Source organism: Chiloscyllium punctatum, chromosome 36 (assembly GCF_047496795.1).
Source record: "Chiloscyllium punctatum isolate Juve2018m chromosome 36, sChiPun1.3, whole genome shotgun sequence".
Lineage (NCBI taxonomy): Eukaryota > Metazoa > Chordata > Chondrichthyes > Orectolobiformes > Hemiscylliidae > Chiloscyllium > Chiloscyllium punctatum.
In genome coordinates this window covers 23,947,578-23,970,289 of record NC_092774.1, presented here as the reverse complement: position 1 = coordinate 23,970,289, position 22,712 = coordinate 23,947,578, and the positions used below count along the sequence as shown (strand labels likewise).

The 22,712-nt window shown below is 45.3% G+C and overlaps 1 protein-coding gene across 1 annotated transcript in view; it reads right to left on the bottom strand.

The window, feature by feature from the left end:
* Positions 1–22,712, bottom strand: part of LOC140460039 (uncharacterized) — a 69,668-nt gene that overhangs the window by 2,609 nt on the left and 44,347 nt on the right. The gene's annotated exons all lie outside the window — the stretch shown is intronic.

Sequence of the window (22,712 nt, the reverse complement as noted above, 5' to 3'; positions counted from 1 at the left end):
TAATATCTTTCACAACATTGGAATACTGCTGAGAGTGCACAGGTCTGATTTTGGGAAGCAAAAGGTTTGTGACAATCCCTTCTCTTCAGAGAATCGCCACACTCGGCCCAAATATTCCACACTGTCCCTCCGAAGGGTAACCCAGCCACACCCATTCCCTTAGCCCTATTGCTCAACATTTACCCCCTGATTAATGTGCCTAACCTGCACGTCCCTGGGCACTATGTAATTTAGCATGTTCAATCCATCCGAACCTGGACAAAGTTAAAAATCACACAACACCGGGTTATAGTTCAACAGGTTTATTTGGAAGCACTTACTTTCAGAGTGCTGATCCTTCATCAGGTGACTGTGGATGAATAAGATCATAAGGGTGGCACAGTGGTTAGCACTGCTGCCTCACAGCGCCAGAGACCCGGGTTCAATTCCAGCCTCGGGCAACTGTCTGTGTGGAGTTTGCATTCTCCCAGTGTCTGTGTGGGCACCCTCTGGGTGCTCCAGTTTCCTCCCACAGTCCAAAGATGTGCAGGTCAGGTGAATTGGCTATGCTAAGTTGCCTGTAGTGTTAGGTGAAGGGGTAAATGTAGGGGAATGGGGCTGGGTGGGTTGCTCTTCGGAGTGTAGGTATGGACTTGTTGGGCCGAAGGGCCTGCTTCCACACGAAGTAATCTAATCTAAGACACAGAATTTATAGGAAAACATTATAGTGTCCTGCCACTGAAATGATGTATTGAACAAACCTGGATTATTAAGTCTTTCATCTTTTGCAGTTATTATTACTATGTAAATCCCAGAAATTCTTGTAGGTCACTTTCTCAAGATAACCTGATTTTATAGCAAAATGTGACATCTCAGCTCAGACAATGCATTAAAGGTGTGAGGTCAGAGTCTGTCTGTGTCCCAATCTTGAGTCAGACTGGTTCTATTTCCAAAGCAGAATTTACAAACTATTACATGGATTGACTGCCTGCAGATTGTGCGTTTTTTGAGCAAAATAGAATGTATCTGCATTTATCATTCTCCAAGTTCAACTTCACCCCCATGGACTTATAAGTGTGTATATGCATGAGAGAGAAAAAAAGTCTATTTCTGTGCCTGTTTGATAACAGTCATGTTGGACTGGGGTGTACAAAGTTAAAAATCACACAACACCAGGTTATAGTCCAACAGGTTTAATTGGAAGCACACTAGCTTTCGGTGCGACGCTCCTTCATCAGGTGATAGTGGAGGGCTCAATCCTAACACACAGAATTTATAGCAAAATTTTACTGTGATGTAACTGAAATTATACATTGAAAAATTGATTGTCTGTTAAGCCTTTTATCTGTTAGAATACAGAGATAGTTTCACTTCTTTCATGTGTAAATCACAAAACCTTTTTTTTAAAAAAGTTGCATTCTCAGGTTAGCATTCTCAGGACAGGCAGCAGAGAAAAGTGGCCGAGCAGAGGCTGATGGCTAATTTCGGTATCCATAGGGAGGGCCTCAACCGGGACCTTGGGTTCATGTCACATTACAGGTGACCACCGTTACACTATACACACACAGTTACTCCTCTACACACACACACACACATATGCGCACACAGACACCCACACACACCCTTACAGACACACACTCCCACATTCACCTCCTCACAGACTCAAGACACTCTGCACTCACTACACACACTTTCTCACACTCACAACCCCCAACGCAGACAAAGACCCACATGCACACAGATAACGTCGATTTTACTGCTCCTCGGATGCTGCCTGAACTGCTGTGCTCTTCCAGCACCACTAATCCAGAATCTGTCATAGTGACATGTTACACTGACTTTCCATCTGTTTTTACTGGGGCTTATACTTTATACCCTCACTGATTTTTTAATTCCTGTGCTGTTTACCCTCGCTGTTTACCCTTGCTGTTACTTGTGCAATTACTTAGGGTAGTGTGTAAATACTAGTGAAGGAGATTATGCACTAACATGTATATGTCACCCAGTCACTGAAGGGGCAGGACCTGTTGAGAATGGTTAGTAAAGCATGTGATGTACCAAGCCTTGTTAACATGGATAGAGTTTGATATTTGTCAAAGTATACTTTTTATTATTTAAGAGTCATAGAGTTGTACAGCTCGGAAACAGATCCTTTGGTCCAACCCGTTCATGCCGACCACGTATCCTAACTCAGTGTCGAGAGTGTAGTGCTGGAAAAGCACAGCAGGTCAGGCAGCATCCGAGCAGCAGCAGAATCAACATTTTGGGCATAAGCCTTTCATCACGAGGGTTGGTGGCAGGGAGGAGTGGAAGGGAGGGGGAAGGACTGGGAAGGGAGTTGGGGATGGGAAAGGAGGCTATTTGAATTGGAGAACTCAATGTTGAGTCCTCTGGGCTGTGGACTGCTCAGGAGGAAGGTGAGGTGTTGTTCCTCCAATTTGCGGCTTGGTTTGTTGTGGCAATGGAGGCGGCCAAAGATGGTCATGTCAGAAAGGGAGTGGGAATGGGAATGAAAATGGGTGGTGACTGGGAAGTCTGTACAGCCTCTGCAGACCCGGCTGCAATGCCTGGTGAACCATTGCCCAAGTTTACGCTTGGTCTTCCCAATGTAGAGAAGACCACAGTTGGCAAACACATGGCAAATGCAATACCACAATGTGAAGTCATAGCTTTTGTTTTAATGGAGATGCATTTGGATGTGGAGGAAGTGAGGACTGCAGATGCTAGAGATCAGAGTCAAAAAGTGTGGTGCAGGAAAAGCACAGCAGGTCAAGCAGCATCCAAGGAGGAGACTCGACGTTTCGGGCACAGGCCCTTCAGCAGGAATGACGTGTGCGTGTACAAAGTGGCCTCAGCGTCCTCCTACACCAGTCAATGCCAGTCATCTGACAGATGCAGCAAGCAATCAGCAAGAGGAATTGAGTTCAGAATTGGGGATATCTCCCTGCAGTTCAGGGGTCCTTGAATATATTCAAGGCTGAGTTCATCTGATTTTGGAACAACACAGAAGTGAATGTTTATGGGGGAAGGCAAGAAAATGTTTTTAAGACCAGTACAGGACAGTTACAGAGTCAGACAGCACAGAAACAGACCCCTCAGTCCAACTAGTCCATGGGGATTGTGTTCTCAAACCAAACTAGTCCCACCTGCCTGTGTTTGGCTCATATCCCTCCAAACCTTTCCTACTCACATACTTAATCAAATGTCTTTTAAAACATTGTAACTGTACCTGCATCCACCACTTCCTCTGGACATTCATCCCTCACATGAACCACTCTATGAAAAAACATGGTGCTCCAAAGACTTTTTAAAATCTTTCTCCACTCATGTTCAAAATTTGCTTTCTAATCTTGAAACCACCACCCGAAGGAAATGACACCTGCCATTCAGCTCATCTATTCCCCCCGCCCCCTAAAGATTTTATTAACCTCGATAAGGTCACCTCTCAACCGTCTGTGTTTCAGTGAAAAAGTCCCAGTCTATCCACCTCGATGTAGGTAGATCCATATCCAGTTATGACGTATTCAATACTGGTGCAGGGTCAAAAGACCAAATGGCCGACTCCTGCTCACATTCTCTCTCTCTGTGTCCTGGACAGGAAGAGACCATAGGACATAGGAGCAGAAATGAGGCCATTCAGCCCATCAGGTCTGCTCATACCATTCAATCGTAGCCGATACGTTTCTCAACCCTATTCTCCCACTTTCAGAAAAGTGAAAATCGAGGGAGTGTGGGGGATGGAGATATTTAGCTTCTAGGGAATAAGAGAGGAAAGAGAGTTCACTATAACTTAGAATTGATTGGATTGGCCGAGCAGTGGCAGATGCAATTTAATTTAGAGAAATGTCAGGTTTGAATTTTGGTCAAGCAATCCAGGCAGGACTGACACACTTCAGGGGAGTGTTGCAGAATAAAGAGACCTTGGAGTGCAGGTTCATAGTTCCTTGAAAGTGGAGTCACAGGTAGATAGGATAGTGAGGGCGGCATTTGGTATGCTTTCCTTTATTGGTCAAAGCATTGAGTATAGGCGTTGGGACGTCATGTTGTGGCTGTACATTATTTTGGCCTATTTTGGAATACTGCGTTCAGTTCTGGTCTCCCGGATATAGGAAAGAACTTGTGAAACTTTGAAAGAGGTTGGAAAGATTTACAAGACTGTTACCGGGGTTGGAGAGGCTGAGTAAGCCAGGGAAATTTTCCCTGAAGCATCGGAGGCCGAGGGGTAAACTCGTCGACGTTTATAAGGGGCATGGATAGGGTGAATACCCAAGGTCTTCTCCCCATGGTGGGGGAGTCCAAACTCGAGGGCATAAGCTAGAGGTGAGAGGGGAAAGATTTAAAAGGGACCTAAGGGACAACGTTTTCATGCAGAGGGTGGCGCACGTATAGAATGAGCTGCCAGGGGAAGTGGTGGAGGCTGGTACAATGACAACATTTAGAAAGCATCTGAGTGCACACATAAATTGGAAGGGTTGAGAAGGACATGGGCCACAAGCTGGCAAATGGGAATCGATTGATTTCGGATATCTGTTGGCACGGACGAGTTGGGTCGAACTGTCTGTTTCCATGGTGGAGGACTCTAATCACCTTTGGTGAAAGCAGAAGTATAGTGTGAAGACTGGACTTTCAGAGTAACTTTCATAGATGCTTTGCCCTTACTGGGACTGGAAGAAGTTACAATGAAATCTTTCATTTCTGAGACAGCAAGCAACTAAATTAGTAAATCCGGGATTTTGGTGGAAAGTGGGAATTCGTTGCGCTATGGGGATGAAGCCAAACCCTATCCAGTTATTTCTGCTGGTGGCCAAAAGATTTGGAAGATGGGATTTAGAACACAGATGAGGAGGAACTACTTTTCCCAGAGAATAGTGAATCTATGGAATTCTCTGCCCAAGGAAGCAGAAGAGGCAGCTTCATTAAAAATATTCAAGACACTTTTGGATGGGTTTTTGCATGGTGGGGAATAAAGGGTAGTTGGGATAATGCAGGGAGGAGAAGCCGAGATGATGTAAAGATCAGCCACCATCTAAACGATGGTGTAACAGGCTGGACGGGCCAAATGGCCTACTCCTGCTTCTCTTACTATGAAACTATAACCCTGCATTTCCCATTGGCTAACCCACCTAACCTGCACATCCCTGGACACTCTGGGCAATTTAGCCTGGCCAATCCAAATCAAGGCTGGTGAGTGATGTGGAAAATGATCAGAGAACTAAAGAAAGGGACAAAGAGAGAAAATATATCAGCAATCAAAACTGGATTCTAAGGATCACAAAACCTGAAACTAAAAACTGTGTGTCTGAATGTGTGCTGCATTGTAACAAAAGTGAATGAATTGACTGCACACATTGAAGAGAATAATTATGATCACAGACTCCTTACAGAGACCCGCCTTCAGGATGGCAGAAATTAGATCCTGAATATAGAGGTTTTGGTCAGATAGGAAGCTAGGTAGAGGTAGAGGGTTGGCAATGCTAATCAAAGCACTGATCACAGTGTAGTCTGGTATCATCTCGGATTTCAGGTCCTGATTTCTCTGTCCCTTGTTGGTCTCCCTGTTCCCACAGAGCAAGATGTGTGTCTGTTCCCAGCTCTGCTGGATTTCTGCTGAAGCTCTGACCTCCTGCTACACCTTCCGGAACAATAAAACATTCAGTCCATTGAGACCCAAACCACAATTGACCAGCCTGTCAACCATCCAGACGTGGAGTGTAGTCATAGCAGGGTTAACAAGCAAATAAAATGAAACAAAATTAGAAATAAATAGGTGCTTATGTTTAATGTTTGTTCATTGGGAAGTGTATTGGAAAATTAACATTTATTGTGAAATCTATAAAAGCATAGGGGAACAAAGAAGTAAGGGTCTGACTTTGCAGAGGGCAAGCATTGCAGACAGACAGAAAAATGTAAAATTAAACCGACCTAACAGTAGACATTCAGGGCCAGTAAACTACTATATCAACAGAAAGTAATGAGAAAAATAATTCCATATATGGAAAGGAACTCTAATGTTCCAGGCTCCTGGCCTTGAGGTGTTGATAAGGAAAAGAGAATTATATTATAAAGGGAATATGGGAAAGCTCTCAGGCACCCCTTACATGAGGCGTCTTGCCAATGGATCGGGTCCCTTTGCAGAGGTTAAAAATAAACTTTTTCTTTGCTGTTGCTATTAGTCGAGTCGATTTAATTTGCATGATAGTAAACTTGGGGGCTCGCCCAGGACCCCGCAACTGGGGAAGATTCTGAAGATTCCCAGGAGGTGTAGGCGCCAGCGCCTTGAAGGACTTTCACTTCATCTCAAGCGCTAAATTGGCCCCTTTCGCGAGGGAATTGGGAATCTGTGGATCATCCTGGCGCCGGGATCCGAATCAAATAGGTTCCAGGTAAGAGTCGTTGCTTAAAAAATCCTACATAGAGACTCGTTCTAAGAGAATAAATAAATCAGGAGTAGGGTCCAGTGAACTCTCGCGCGGTACTAGAGTAAAACTCAAGGGAAAGGATTGCTGACTCTAGAGCGTTTAAGAAAGAGCAGGTTTAAGGGTGGTTTTTAGCCCTGGAACCACCACTGGCTGAGTTGGACTTGCCCGGATGCGCCCAATGAGAGGGACCCTCTGGAGATAAAAGTCATATTAGCAAAAATAAATAGAGACAGACAGAGAGAGAGAGACACAGAAAGGGAGACAGACAGACAGAGAGACACACACACACAGAAAGAGAGAGAGACAGAAAGAGAGACGGACATTCCCAGTATGAATGGACATGACCAACATTGCAAAGTGTAAACAACAAGAAGGTGAGACAGTGTCCCAATACCTTCCGCGCCTCACTCTAATCCATGATGCCTGTCGTGGACTGACACCACCCGAGGACATAACAACGGCAGAAATCACACCGTATGAGGCACACCTGAGGAACAGCTTCATCAATGGAATGAAGGACAAAATAGCAAAAAAGGTAAAAGACACATTTATTACCTGGGACATGGGAAAGCTCAATTTGATAGAACAACACGCGATACATGCTGAAAAATTGCTGGCTCAAGAGAAGGATAAGCTCAGCTTGCTATGATGCAAACGGTCGCCCAGCCGTTGGAGGGAGATGCTGTGGGAAAAGGGAGAGGCAGAGGTGGAGGTCGCGGAAGAGGGGCTGGCAGAGGTAGATCTGGCAGGTACTTTGTTTGTGGAACAATGGACCACCGGGTGAGGCAGTGCCCACATAGACAGCCTCAGTCAACCCTGGAGGCTGGACAGCAGGGTGACTGACGGGGGAAGGCTAAGGTGGAGGTGGGCAGCCCACAAGGAACAGGTAAGCCTCTTTCCTTTATGCTTGGCAATGAAGACTCGCTTATGCTAATCTCTTCTACTAACCTTACAGGCACTGAGCCATGTCCCACCTCCATAGTGAGTGCTGAGATTGCGGAGCGTGGACCATACATTCAGTATAACATTGATGCGTATACGATGATGCCTACCTCTATGTCACACGTGGAACGTACACCAGTTACCTTTTTGGTAGGTTCAGGGGCAACATATTCAGTCCTTAAAATCAGGCCAGTTCAGAGAGTCAACGCAAATAAAGATGAGTGGAAGGTTCCTGAACTCAATGGGTGCAGCAGGAGTTGTGATAAGAGAGGGGTTTACTACACCCCAGTTGTGCAAAACCAGTAATGGGGAAACATTCCAATTCTCAGTTTTGTTATTGGAATTCTGTCCTTTAAATCTGATGGCTCAGGATCTCAGTGAGACTGGGGTTGGATTTGCTCAGTATCCCGACAGGCTAGCAGGTAATACGAAAGAATGATTTACCAGTGCAGGCTGTAAAATACAACTCACGTCCCCTGATGTATGTCTATGAATGGTGATTAAGCCAGACAGCGATAAGATCAGTGAGCGATTCACTCGCCATGGAAGCAAGTAACCAAGTTCATCCTATTAACACCGATTTTCTCACTGGGGATATGCTGCACTGCACAGCACACATACACCGCGATAGCCCTGACCAATCATATCGGAAGGATTGGTTCAGGAGACGGGTTAAACCAGATCAATTGTCATTGTGCGAATTTTATTGGAATGACTACAGATGTGCAGTCAGTGTGAACTTATCGAAGGTCTCTGTGACGGTAAGTAGAACCTAGCTTTTTGACGTGGAAGGCTCTTTTTCTCACGTGTCATTGGCGAAGGCGTCTGGCAATGGGTGGCAGGATTTGGGACCATGGGTACTAAAGGCACAAAAAACAAAAGATTGTGTCTTGAGGGACGATGTGGGTATCTGGTTCAGTGAAGATATGCGGACATAGAGGAAGAAACTAAATTGGCTAACTCAGGCAGATAGGGCAGTCCAGGTAACCCCAGCTAGTTCTGGAGAGCCTAGGAAGGTAGCTTTATACTATACTGGCATTTTCTTAAAGTAGAAATCTCGGACCCAAGATTGAGAAAGGTCCCTACGGAGTTGTGGGCAAAAGGCAAACATGACGTAGGGCTCATATCAGGCTGTGAACCCACACAAATAACCCTGAAGTCTGAGTATCGTCCTTACAGAGCACAACACCCATTAAAACCCAAGGCTATAAAAGGAATTACTTCAGTCTTTGAATCCCTCCTAAAGGCTGGAATGATAATCCCCTGTGAAAACTCACTAGCGAGAACCCCCATTTTTCCAGTCAAAAACGCAAATATTCCGGGAGAACCAGAGGAATGGAGGTTTGTTCAAGACCTGCAGGCAGTCAATAACGTTGTTGTTCTGCGCGCCCCAAATGTTTCCAACCCCCTTACTATATAAGCTCAAATTTTACCAGACAGTAAATGGTTCTCTGTCGTGGATTTAGCAAATGCCTTCTTTAGTGTACCGGTACACCCAGATAGACAATTCTGGTTCACTTTTTCATTCAAAGGAAAATCATATACCTTCACGCGACTTGGTCAAGATTACTGTGAGTCCCCCCACCATATATAATGAGGGTCTCTGCAGGAGTCTGGATACTCTTGTTTTAACCCCAGAGTCAGCGCTTCTGCTGTATGTAGATGGTTGCTTAATAGCAGCACCAACAGAGGAACAATGTGAGAAAGATATCCTTGCATTGCTCTGCCATCCAGCAAGGGAAGGGCACAAAGCTAGTCTCGCAAAGCTACAATTTGTGCAACAACTGGTGAAGTTCTTAGGTCACTTAATATCTGAACAAGGGAAGACCATTGTTCAAGCAATCCAGCAAATTCCAAAGCCTCACACGAAGAAACAATTGCTGTCCTTTTTGGGCATGTGCTCCTACTGTAGAATGTTTATCTACATTACGCAACCCTTGAGGCATCCCTAAGTGACATAGCCCATGGCAAAGGGTCGCTAAGCCAGAGTCCGTTGCAATGGACCCCAGAGGCCAAGAGGGCCTTTGCTGAATTGAAAAAGGCCCTCCAAAGTACACAGACACGGGGGATTCAGAATCCAAACAAGCCTTTTGTACAAATGGTAGATGAGAAGCGTGGCTGCATGACATCGGTGCTGTTGCAGGATCATGGGGCAAAATTGAGGCCGGTAGCTTATTTTTCGGCAATACTAAACCCCATTGTGGCAGGATTGCCTAAATGCCTGCGAGCCATGGCTGCAGCTAAAAAGGGTGTTGTAGCGTCCAGGGACATAGTCGGCAATAGGGAATTAACACTACGGGCCCCACATGCTGCATCTTTACTGCTACCCACAAGGTAGTCAAAGCGGGATCATTCCCTTCTCATCTGTCAGCACAAACAGCAGAGCTGATAGTCAAATTACATGCCTCAGTCAAGGCAAAGGGAAGGACAGTGAATATTTACACAGACAGCAGATATGCATTTGGGGTTGTACATGATTTTGGAACCCTATGGAAACACAGGGGCTTCTTGACCTCCTCTGGAAAGCCCATCACACACCCTGGCCTGATGTCTGACCTCCTGGAAGTGGTCCTATTGCCCAAATCACGCGCTGTGTTTAAGTGTGAAGCCCACACGAAAAATAACAATTCCATTTCTCAAGGCAAAGCAAACAGCAGCAAAGACAGCAGCCCAGCAGCCGCCAAGTGATCAGTTTGACGTGCGTATGACAAAACTTTGTACCCCAACAGCAGACATATGGGAGTTACAGTCACAGGCCACGCTGGAGGAGAAGCGTGAGTGGACAAGGGCAGGGTGCAGCATGAAGGAAGGGGTGTGGTGTGGCACCAATGATAAACACTGTCTACCGTGATCATTATTCCCATTCTATGCCAAACTGACACACGGTAAGGACCATGTGTCAAAAAAGGTCAGGGGGGGATGTACAACAGTATTGCGGCACACTGGTACACTAAGGGATTTACTCACTACTCCTAGAAATATTGTCAATGATGTGTTATCTGTGCCACTATTAGTGTGGGGAGGGGAATACAGATGAGTCAGGCAGCACACCCCCAACCCCAAAAACCCTTTGAACATTTACGGATGGATTTTATTGAACTAACACCCAGCTAAGGGAAAAGGTTTTGCTTGGTAATAGTTGGTATGTTTTCCAAATGGGTGGAAGCATTCCCCACGTCTAAACAGGATGCCAGTACCGTAGCCAAGGCTTTGCTAACTGAAATAATTCCAAGATGGGGCATCCCTGAAAGGCTTAGGAGTGACAATGGGACACCATTTGTCAATAATGCTTTACAGCAGACCAGTGATTATTCGGGAATAAACATGAGACAACACTGTGCCTACCACCCAGCAAGCGATGGGACAGTGAAACGACAGAATGCTACCCTAAAAAATAAATTGACAAAATGTTGTGAGGAACTAGGAGTGACATGGACAAAGACACTTCCAATTGTGCTAGTGTATATGAGAACTAGGAGGAGAGAAAGAGCTAATCTTAGCCCGTTTGAGATTTCGTTTGGTAGGCCGCCCAATACAGGAGTTGGCCCAAGACCTAAAGCAAGACAAATAACAGACCACTGTGGGGATGAGATGTTGCGTTACTGTATAAAACTCTAGACTTGTGTCTCAAATACAGAATCAAGTCAAAGCAGCACTACCCCAACCAGCAGAAGGGAAACTGTACGATCTAGAACCTGGAGACTGGATAGTGATGAAAGAATTCAGGAGGAAATGCTGGAAGGCAAAGTCGTGGCTGGGGCCATTTCAAGTGCTCCTTACAACACAGACAGCTGTTAAGATCACTGAAAGAACCACATGGATACACGCCAGCCATTGCAAATGTGTAGCTGGACCTGAGGAGACATCGGACAGCACCGGAACCAAATAAGTGCCAGCAGTGAAACTCCGATAACCAGATTGGACTTATATACATGGGGATTGAAAGGTTGCTAGATGCCTCATAGAAATTTGGGGCTGTCCCAGCTCACACTGTCAGTAAGCGCCCTGGCAGGACTATTCCCAAGGGCAGGTGCGTCTGAGATACAGCCGCATATGGTAATCATAACCGAGGGTGCTAAGGGGACCTTTAAATGCGACCCATGGCTGTTTAGTAACCAGGATGAGTATAAATGGGATGATAAATATTTATGCAAGGATCCTTGTGTCCCAGTGACTGGCACTTAATAGTGGCCACCACGGCTACAGAGGCACCTGACACAGGAAATAGGTATTCTATTATCAAGGAAGGAGGTCCCAAGACACAGGTAATAATAACCAAGACTCAGAAGAATGATGAGGGTGTCTGGTGGTGTGGAATAGATAGACCCTTCTCCGACATTTATAGAAGGGTGAATATAGTGGTACAGTTCCCCACACCCCCAACCCAGTAGAAGGTCCTACAGAAGATAGTAGCACCAGTGCACGAAAACCAAACAAACCAAATCATGGACATAACCCGAAGCAGGGCAATGTCACGCCAGAACCTAGAGGGAGTCAGCCGGGGCTCAGGAGCGAGTCTAACTCGGTAGTGGAATTAGCCGTCCATGAGATAAATGGTGTAAATGCCACGCCAGTAGGTTGGGAGGTGCGAAGGGCCATCGCTAGATGTGAAGGGAACAGAGCTTGTGCCTTGGCCCAAATACAACACCGGAGATTAGAGGTTGGCTACCCTTGTTGGATATGTTTGCACACAGCCCAATGGTGGACTGCCGAACCAATCACAGAGCCCACAAGAAATGCTAGCTGCCTGCTTCTGTGGGCAGCGACTGCCCTGTCCCTGATAGGGGGAGCAATTAGGGCAAAACTCGCACCAGCACCCGAACACAAGGCTAACTGCAGTCCAAAGTCTGACACGCTCCCGACCACAGCCTTCCATATAGTGGAAGGCAGGGGAGAAATGTGTATTTGCACAAATCAGGGGAGACTCCATTTGGGGATCTCCCAATATATTACGACATTGTACTTGAACAACGATTCTTGCTCAGCAACCTATGCAAATGGTACGTCAACATTACTTGTTCCTTTAATCAGTTATCAGACCATGATGGCGGGTATAATATGGGCCTGTGGAGAGAGAGGGTACCAACACTTCCCTTCGGGATGAAAAGGGTGCTGCTACCCCATGGTACTGTCCACTGGCACAACAGTGTTCATCCCAAAAGCTAGTAATGGGCAAACCCGAAGGGACGTGCCACTGCATTGGAAGGGGAACACACTCGCAGTCCCCTGGACTACACCAGGAGCGAACATTGGGTGACGTATTCTCTTGGGAGCTGGGACAACATTGGCAATAAACAAGATTAATGGCGTGGCATATAGTATATTACTGTTAGCAAGTGAGACGGAGGAAGGTCTAGCACTCACCATTAATGAACTAACAGCAGTAAGGGAAGCAGCGATACAAAATCGATTAGTACTAATCATACTGATGGCAGAGAGAGGACGTCTGCAAATTGTCATGTACCTCCAGCTGTTTTAATATTCCCGATGAGTCCCAGAATATCACTAGTGTGATAAATCATATGAAGGCGGCAGTAAGACCACCTCCCCCAGCATATGACTCTTGGTTCCAACAGCTTACCACCCTTTGGGAAGCTTGGGGGTATTAGATTCTACACGCTCTACTAGTTGTAGGGCTGGTCATACTGATAGCGTTTTGTATAAGGACCCTGCTTGTGTACCTGCCTATGGAGTTTGCTTAGGAGTGCAGCAGGATACCAAGAGGTAAAACGACCAGAGGTTCCACCGCAGGAAGACCTGATTGCGTGGATCCCACCATACATTAATGTTGAAGTGTGTGACGTGTGAAAATGGGCTATGTACAGGGCACACCAGAGCAAGTGGCGATAACACCAGAAAGCTGTGTTCCAGGTAGATGATGTTGGAGGAAAGGCCTGGTGCTCCCTAAGCAGTCTGATATATAGCTATCTGGCTCGGTATATTTTCATGTCATTGTTGTCATGAAATGGAAAATTAACATTTATTGTGAAATCTATAAAGGCATAGGGGAACAAAGAAGTAAGGATCTGACTGGAACTAAGGGGATTACAAACAAACAAAAATGTGAAGGCAAACCGACCTGACAGCAGACTTACACGGCCAGTTAAACTACCATATCAGCAGCCAAGAAAGGAGAAAATCAACTCCATATTTGGAAAGACCTTGAATGATCCAGGCCTCTGGCCATGCAGGAGCTGATAAGGAAAAGCGAATTATAGTATAAAGGGAGGATGTGAAAGCTCTCAGGCGCCCCTTACATGAGGCATCTTGCCAATGTATTGGGTCCTTTGGCAAAGGTCTGAAATAAACATTTGAATCGAGTCGATTTAATTTCCATGACAGTTGTTACTATGTCATCATGCTCAGTGTTTGACTATAAACAATGTATATAAACTCTATACAAACTCTGGAAAAGTCAGCGGATTATTTTGGCGGTCTAGGAGTACTCATCCTTCTGGGCTGATCAGTCTACCAACCCGGCCATACTAAAGAATAAACAATTGCTTGTGTGATCAACAAAGAGTCATTTCCAGGTGCATTTATCGACCAATCCCAGAAACCCGAAGACCTGGACAGCAGTTCAGATCATCAGAACAACCAAACAGGAAATGGTTAATATCCCCAGGATGTGGGGAGCAAAATGAGACAACAAGGCATTAACACCAACACCAGAGAGAAGCTGAATAAACAGATATGGCAAACGTTAGAGAGTTACAGCAGAGGAACAGTCCCTTCCGTCCAACTCATCTGTGCCGACCAGATATCCTAAATCTATCTCGTCCCATTTGCCAGCGCTTGGCCCATGTCCCTCTAAACCCTTCGCATTCATGTACCCATCCAGATACCTTTTAAATGCTGTAACTGTACCAGCCGCTACCACTTCCTCTGGCAGCTCATTCCTTACACGCACTACCCTCTGAATATAGGAGTTGCCCCTTAGGTTCCTTTTAAATCTCACCCTCACAGTGAACCTATGACACGTCCAGGGAAAAGACTTGTCTATTTACCCTATCCGTGCCCCTCATGATTTTACAAAGGTTTGTAGGGTCACCCCTCAGCCTCTGGCGCTCGAGAGAAAACAGCCCCACCCTGTTCAGCTCAAACCCTGACAACATCTTTGTCAATCTTTTCAGAACCCTTTCAAGTTTTGCAACATCCTTCCTATAGCAGAGAGACGAGAAGTACACACAACATTCCAAAAGTGGCCTAACCAATGTCTGATGCAGCTACAACATAACTTCCCAGCTCGTATAATCAGAGGACTGGGAAAGTTTTCAAACCCCCACAAAAGACAACCGGGAAAGAATGGAGGGACAAACCGAACTTTTGCGGGTCAGCTTGGACATCAGGGCGGGGGATGAGAATGAGGGAAGGAAGCTGAATGTGCTGGAGCCAAGGCGCAGGAAGAACGTAGGATACAAAACCGGCTTCAAGCTGCAATGAGGAATATTGCACCTGCTGCAGTTACTTGTGGGAATCGGGTGCATTTTAAAAATAAAAACAGAAAAGCTATCTACCCTCCGCCTTCCCAACGTCAATCCTTCTCTTCCACCTCACCGGATAATTAAGACATATACCTGAGTTTGCGGAGTCTGCTCCCTCCCTGGATTCACTCCAGTTACTACAAGTGAACAATTTCCCCTCCTTCCATCTCTGTCTCCCTCCCAGAATGAAGAGTTGCCCAGAGAGAGGGGAATTCATTATGAAACTGACAGGGCAACTTCCGCGTTGTGACGTCAATAAAGGAACGAGGGGCGGGGCGAAAAGCGGAGCCAAATGACGGTAAAGGCGGCGGGACCAGACCGAGAGCGGCCCACGCACTGCGCATGCGGTGCCCGGCAGCACAAGGGGAGGACAACACCCCATCACTTCAGAGAATCCCCTTAGTGTGGAAAGCAGGTCACACCGACCCTCCCAAGGGTAACGCACCCACATCCATTCCCCTACTCCCACTGCTCTACATTTAATCCTGAGTAACGCACCTTAGCTGCATATCGCTGGACATTATGCATGATTTAACGGAGCCAATCCACCCTAACCTACACACCCCTGGGCACAATAGGTAATTTAGCATGGCCAATCCACTTTTAATCTGGACAAAGTTTAAATCTCAACTCCAGGTTGTAGTCCAACAGGCTTCTTTGGAAGCAGTAACGTTTGGAGTGCTGCTTCTTCATCAGGTGGTTGTGGAGAATAAGATCATAAAACACAGAATTTATAGCAAAACATTAAGGCATCCTGCCACTGAAATGGTATATTGAATAAACCTGGATTGTTAAATCTTTCACCTTTAAGAATGGGTTGCAGGTATCGTTACAATGTAAACCCCAGAACTTCTTGTATGTCACCTTCTCGAGACAACAAGGTTTTATAGCAAAAGGTGACATCTCAGGTCAGACAATGCATTAAAGGTGTGAGGTCAGAGTCCGCCTGTATCCCAATCTTGAGTCAGACTGGTTATATTTCCAAAGTGGAATTTACAAACTATTACATGTATTGGACTGTTTGCAGATTGTGCATTTTTTAAACAAAATAGAATGTATCTGCATATATACCTCCCCAGCCACGCACACGTTTGTTGGGTGAATTTGTACTTGCAGAATTACATCTTTACTCAAAACTGCATGAATCCATGTAAGATTCCGTAAATCAGTTTAACCATTGTGGCACAGTCAGTCTCACACAGGGGAGCTCACACCTTCAATACATTATCTGGGCTGACACGACTAAAGTTCACATGAGAATTTAACTTTTCAAAAACATATGTAAATTACATATGAAAGAACTGAAACCAACATGGTCATCCTTACAGATGAGAGACTTAACAAATCCAGGTCTTATTCAATGTATAATTTCAGTTACATCACACTGTAAACTGTTGCGATAAATTCTATGTCTTACCATCTTATACTCCATAAACACCTGATGAAGGAGCTGCACTCCGAAAGCCAGTGCTTCCAATTAAACCTTTTGCACTATAACATGTTGTGTGTGATTTTTAACCCTGCAAATATAATTCTGCAAATACACATTTACTCCCATGGACTTATGTATGCGCGTATGTGCATGAGAGAGAGAAAAGTCTACATCAGTGTTGGATGCCTTTATGTCTATTTGATAACAGATGTTTTATTTCTATAGATGTAAATATTGTAGTAAATCTTAGTTAGATGTAAGAGAGAGAGAATTCTTCAAGTAGGGCATGATAAGAATCCTGGGAGGCCCCTATTTCTTGTTTACTTCCTAATGAACAAACATTACGCTCTATCGTCTGTTTATTTCTAATTTTAATGCATTTTCATTGTTTTATTCCTTGCAATGACGTGGGAGAATTGTTAGATTTGGGTCAGCCATTTTGTCACATATTGAAGCCTGGAAACCATTTTGAATCTCATCTTAGTGCTTGCTTTCCAGAGCTTATGTTTCCCAGGCTCAGTGGAGACGGTTGGCCTTGCAGCTGTACTGCTCCCTGATAAACAAATTCTTTCTTTGCATGGGACTTTATTTCCATCCCCCACAGTTGGCGAGTCAGCCAGGAGATACCCTGCTGCTGCCAGGTCACTGACTGATATACTTTGAGAGATGAAATATAGAGGGTGGTTGCTGCTTTTGTTGTGTCTCAATAAAAAGGAAAGCTGGCCAGAGACAAAAATGGTGATACAATTCTCGCTACTCAGCCACAAGATACTAGTGAGAGTGTCCTGACGTAATGCTGCTGAGAGCAGCTTATGCTTTAAAAAATGAGTAATAAAGAATTTGCTTGCCCCAGGGTTATGGCTGGTGAAACCTTCTTTGATAAGACCTGGAGCTACACTGATGTCTGCGGCAGGCTTCAAAATGCCACCGATCCATTCAAATGCCCAACATTCGTTTTAATTGGCTAGTAAAATTCTGCAATAAGTATAATGTCCAGACTTGAATAAATTTGGCATACACGACGCAGTGGGCAACTATTAAATACTCTGTTGTATTTCCCCTGGGTTGTGGACTAATGCAGAGACACTAACAGCTTGATTAGATTAGATTGGATTACTTACAGTGTGGAAACAGGCCCTTTGGCCCAACAAGTCCACACCGACCCGGCAAAGCGCAACCCACCCAGACCCATTCCCCTACATTTATCCCTTCACCTAACACTGCGGGCAATTTAGCATTGCCAATTCACCTGACCTGCACATTTTTGGACTGTCACGGGGAGGATGTGCAAACTCCACACAGTCGCCTGAGACGGGAATTGAACCCGGGTCTCTGGCGCCGTGAGGCAGCAGTGCTAACCACTGTGCCACCGTGCCGCCCAAAAACTTGCCTTGAAAACAGTGTTCAATTTGCAAATGGAACAGCTGAGAGGTATTTAGAGTTTGCACAGTTGGTTAGGCAGCTATGTGTCACAGCCAGGATTTATGAGGCTCAACTCCTGAACTTGGACTGTTCTGGAATGAGAGTGTCTCATTACCCTTGGAAGGAAGGAATAAACAAATACTGAAACTGAGATTCGAAGAAAGTTGGAAAATATTGCAGAGAGAGGCATGCAGGTAGAGAGAGAGGAACAGGCAGGCAGAGAGAGAGACGCGCTGGCAGGAAGAGAGAGAAAGAGGTATGCAGGCAGAGAGAGAGAGAGAGAGAGACAAGCACAAAAAGAGAGAGGCACATCGGCAGGCATAGAGAGTGACAGACAGGGAGAGACTGACACAGTGCCGACACCGAGGAGCAAGTGAGGACTGCAGATGCTGGAGACCAGAGTTGAAAAATGTGGTGCTGGAAAATCACAGCAGGCCAGGCAGCATCCCAGGAGCAGGAGAATCGATGTTTCGGGCCTGAAGAAGGGCTTATGCCCGAAGCGTCAATTCTCCTGCTCCTCGGATGCTGCCTGGCCTGCTGTGTTTTTCCAGCACCACACTTTTCAACTCAGTGCCGAAACCCTCCAGGTTGCATAAAGGTTAACACTTTGTAATCTGGTTTGAATGCACATTTGCCTGGGTATGGTGCTGAAATCACAGGGGACGCCCCTGAAGAAGAACACAAACTATGGCCTCAAATAGGGTACTCCCTCCACACCCAAACCAAAATGTGGGTGACCCCTGATGGACTGGTTTGTGTTCCTTCTTTGCTGCTGCCTATTTCATTTGAATATATGCAATATTGTACACACTTGGGCAGGGAGGGAACGGTTAATACTCTGTTACAAACTTGGTGGCACCCAGATTTTCAGAAAGTAGCGAGGAAAAGAGCTGAAGAGTGTTTAATTTGTAAATAAACAATATGCATGCTGTAAGAGGGCTGCCCTGTCTTGGTTAACCACTTCCTTGCCTAGTGGGCCTTTTTACCTGTCTACAACCGGCTCATATAGAATTGTTGCGTACGTTGTTATGAATATTGTCTAATAAGAGTAGATGTATTTAATAGATGAATCAAAACCATCCCAATGATTGAAACAGCTGCCACTATAGTGTTGGACAAATGCAAAATATTTGCATCAATTAACCAAAACTCTTCAAAGTTTGCATTCACAGGTACGCCAAGCCTAAGAATTAGTACCGGGCATATTGGAGCCGAGATGGAAGGGCCCATTCCTAGTCCTGTTGGTCACCCATTCAGCAGTCAAGGTCAAGGGAGGCCGCATGGACACACACAACAGAATGCAAAAGAGCGCCACCTCCTGGAGGAACACAGAAGACCCCGTCAGAGATAGATCTTCAGCCTTCATCCGTGAATGGCTCAGCCTGATCATTCTGCCTTTCACTGCGTTCTTTCTTAGCTTTCTTTCATGAACTATGTTTGATTGGACCTGATAACCTCTAGTAAACGGGAATTACAGGTTAATACTCTTCTTTCTACACAGAAGGTCAACCACTCTAGCTGCTGGTATGTGCCCATATTCCCATTCATCCCAAACTTGCACCAAGCGAGCCCTTATAGAATTTAACCAACTTGCACCTTTCTTTCCCCTGCCTTTGGAACTGCTCAACTGAAGATCAAAGTCACCCCACAGACAATCCTGCGCTCGGCTCAGTTCATTGTTGTGGCCCTCCTCTCCAGTGATCTCCCAGTTGCCGAGATTTCCCCTTCCTGATGAAACCCCTGATGATGACTCCCAATCCCTGGAGCCTTCTGCCCCTGTCCTTACTAACCAGAGGACTATCTGTCTGATCTCCAACCACAACCCCCTGACAATCCCTCTTGCTCTGGGTATAATTCCCCTTTTGCTGACACCCCCAATCTCTTCTTTTTAATAAAAAAAAAGGAGAGATTGTGGGAGAATTTGACCAAAATTGACACAAAACTGCGTGGAAGTCATTTTGTCACAAAGCAATGTTAGCAGTAAAATGTAGTCTGCTAACATAATGCTGTCTGAGCTGTGGCTAAGGAATTCTGTTTTGATAGCCTGACCTTGCAGCTGCGGGCTGTCTCTGCTCCTCAGACCATTAGACTGTGCTGCTTCATAGAATGATGGATTGTTTCCCTCTGTTCCTTATTGGTGATTCGAGCCGAGCTAAACCTGCAGTAGAAGATAACATTCAGTTTTGCAGACATTAAGAAATGTGAACCTTACAACTGCCCCTCCGTTGCATAATTAATGGACAGTAGGCTTGTGTTTTATCATAAAACTTGTAACATTCTGTATTTCATTATTCAACACAAAGTCCAACGTACTCCAAATAGGTCTTCCCAATGGCAATGAATAAAGCTAGTTAATTGCTCAAGGTCTCCTCTCCTGACTACTTTGCTTTAAATGATTTGGCACACGAGTTACTTTGTTCCAACAGCACTAACAGTTACATCTAAGGGAGACAGAATTCATGTAGTAGACATCAGGATCCTGGGAGACCCCTATTTCTGGTTTACTTCCTAATGAACAAACATTAAGCATTTATTTTATTCTAAGTTTGTTTCGTTTTTCTTCTTTGATTCCCTGCTATGGCTACACTATGTGTCTGGATGGTTGACAGCCTGGGAGATTGTGGGTTGGCTTTCGATTGACTGAACGTTTTATTGTTCTGGAAGCTGTAAAGAGGCGTAAAAGCTTCAGCAGAAATCCAGCAGAGCTGAGAACAGACCGACATCATACTCTGTGGGAACAGGGAGATCAGCAGAGGACAGAGAAATCAGGACCTGAAATCCGAGCTGACACCAGACTACCCTGTGATCAGTGCTTTGATTAGCAGTGCCAACCCTCTGCCTTTACCTAGCTTCCTATTTGACTACGCCCTTGATATTCAGGATCCAATCCTTGTCATCCTGAAGCCATGTCTCTGTAAGGAGTCTCAGACCATAATTATACTCTTCAATGTGTGCAGTCAATTCATTCACTTTTGTTACAATGCAGCACACATTCAGACACACCGTTTTTAGTTTCAATTTTTGTGATCCTTAGAATCCAGTTTTGATTGCTGGTATATTTACTCTCCTTGTCCCTTTCTATTGTCCTCTGATGTTAATTTCCCACATGACTACATTGCTCACCGGCCTTGATTTGGATTGGCCAGGCTAAATTGCCCATAGTGTCCAGGATGTGCAGGTTAGGTGGGTTAACCATGGGAAATGTAGGGTTATAGTTTCATAGTAATAGAAGCAGGAGTAGGCTATTTGACCTGTCCAGTAGCTCCACCATTCGTTATTATCGTGCCTGATCTATCCATTGTCTCAGCTCCTCCTCCCTGCATGTCACAAGTAATCCCTTAATTCCCCGACCATGCAAAAACCCATCCAACTGTGTCTTGACTATACTTAATGAAGCTGCCTCTACTGCTTTCTTCGGCAAAGAATTCGATAGATTCACTACTCAACAGAAAAAGGAGCTCCTCTTCATCTTCATACCGAACGCCGCCTTCACTAACCTGTCCACCTGAGACTCCACTTTCAAGGAATTATGAACCTGCACTCCAAGGTCTCTTTATTCTGCAACATTCCCCTTCACTGTGCCAGTCCTGCCTGGATTGCTTGACTAAAATGCAAAACCTCACATTTCTCTAAATTAAACTCCATCTGCCAGTCCTCAGCCCATCAGGTAAATTCTAATTTATACCAAACAGTTTTCCTCTCTTATTCCCTTGAAGCTGAAAATCTCCATCCACACACTCTCCCTCCATTCTCAATTTGATGAACGTAATCCCTGCTGTACCATATCCTAAAGGGTCTGGTTCACGCTGATTAGCAGACCCACATTCAGGGGGAATCTAATTGAAACATACAGAATATTGAATGACCTGGACAGAGTAGACATTAGGAAGATGATTCCATTGGGAGGAGAGACTAAGACCCGGGTGCCCAGCCTTAAAGTGAAGGAAAAACCTTTTCTGACATTCCCCCACCAATGGATGGTTTCACTGACTCTCACTCTCTCGATCCTGGTGACCCTGACTATGACAGTTACCTAGGCGATTCTAAACCCCCACCACCAACACACACCTCTGGGTCCGCTACGTCCCTCCTTTTGCCGGTTCCTCTGAACTGCCCTCCTGATTTGGTGAAAAGAAAGAAGGAATTGTGGGAGAATTATTGCATTCTGGTCAGCCATTTTGTCACATATTAAAAACCTGGAATCCATTTTCAATCTCAGCTCAGTGCCTGCTTGCTCAAGCTTGTTTCCAGGATAAGATTGTCTTTTCCAGGTTCATCAGAGACAGTCGGCCTTGCAGCTGTACTGCTACCTGTTAAACACATTCTTTCCTTGCATGGGAATATTCTTCTCTTTGCAAGGACCTATTATATAGTTATCAGCTACTGCTATCAGCTACTAACCAACACTGTCTAGACACTGCTAATTGTTAAATTATCACACAACTCTCTCTTTCTCATTGGAGTGACTTGTGACCATTAGGTTGACTTAGCTCTCCCTGTGAGCTCCTGAATGAATAGTAATAACCCAAGGTTTTTGTGTCATGATTACATATCTAAATTGGACTACTACAAGCAAGTCACCCACAGCATAATCTATTTCCAGTCCCAGCATGGATCAAGGGGCCACCCATTTTTGCCAGACAAGTAAATGTGTCAAGCTGAGGAAACAAAGCCTGTCAAACATTAATAGACACAGATCTAGACCAACATTTTCCAGAGTCTGTCCCTTCCCCTCGATTGACTTTCTTTTTCCCTCAGCTCCTACAGACCAACAACTGAACCCAAGGATGAGAAAAAAAATGGAAAAGGGGGTGAAAAAAAAGAGTGCCGTCCTCACAGATGTTAAACAGAGGAAGGAAGTTGCAGTCTGGGGTGAAGTTCAATCTTCTTTCAGAGAGAGAGAGAGGAGCAACAGCAACTTCCGAAGCTCGTGGTCCAACTTCCGCATTCAGACAATGGGGGGGCTCTGATTGGCAGGAGGACCAGTCTCCTTCCGGTCGTCCAGGGATTCCCAAAGGTTGGTCTCCCCGTCCA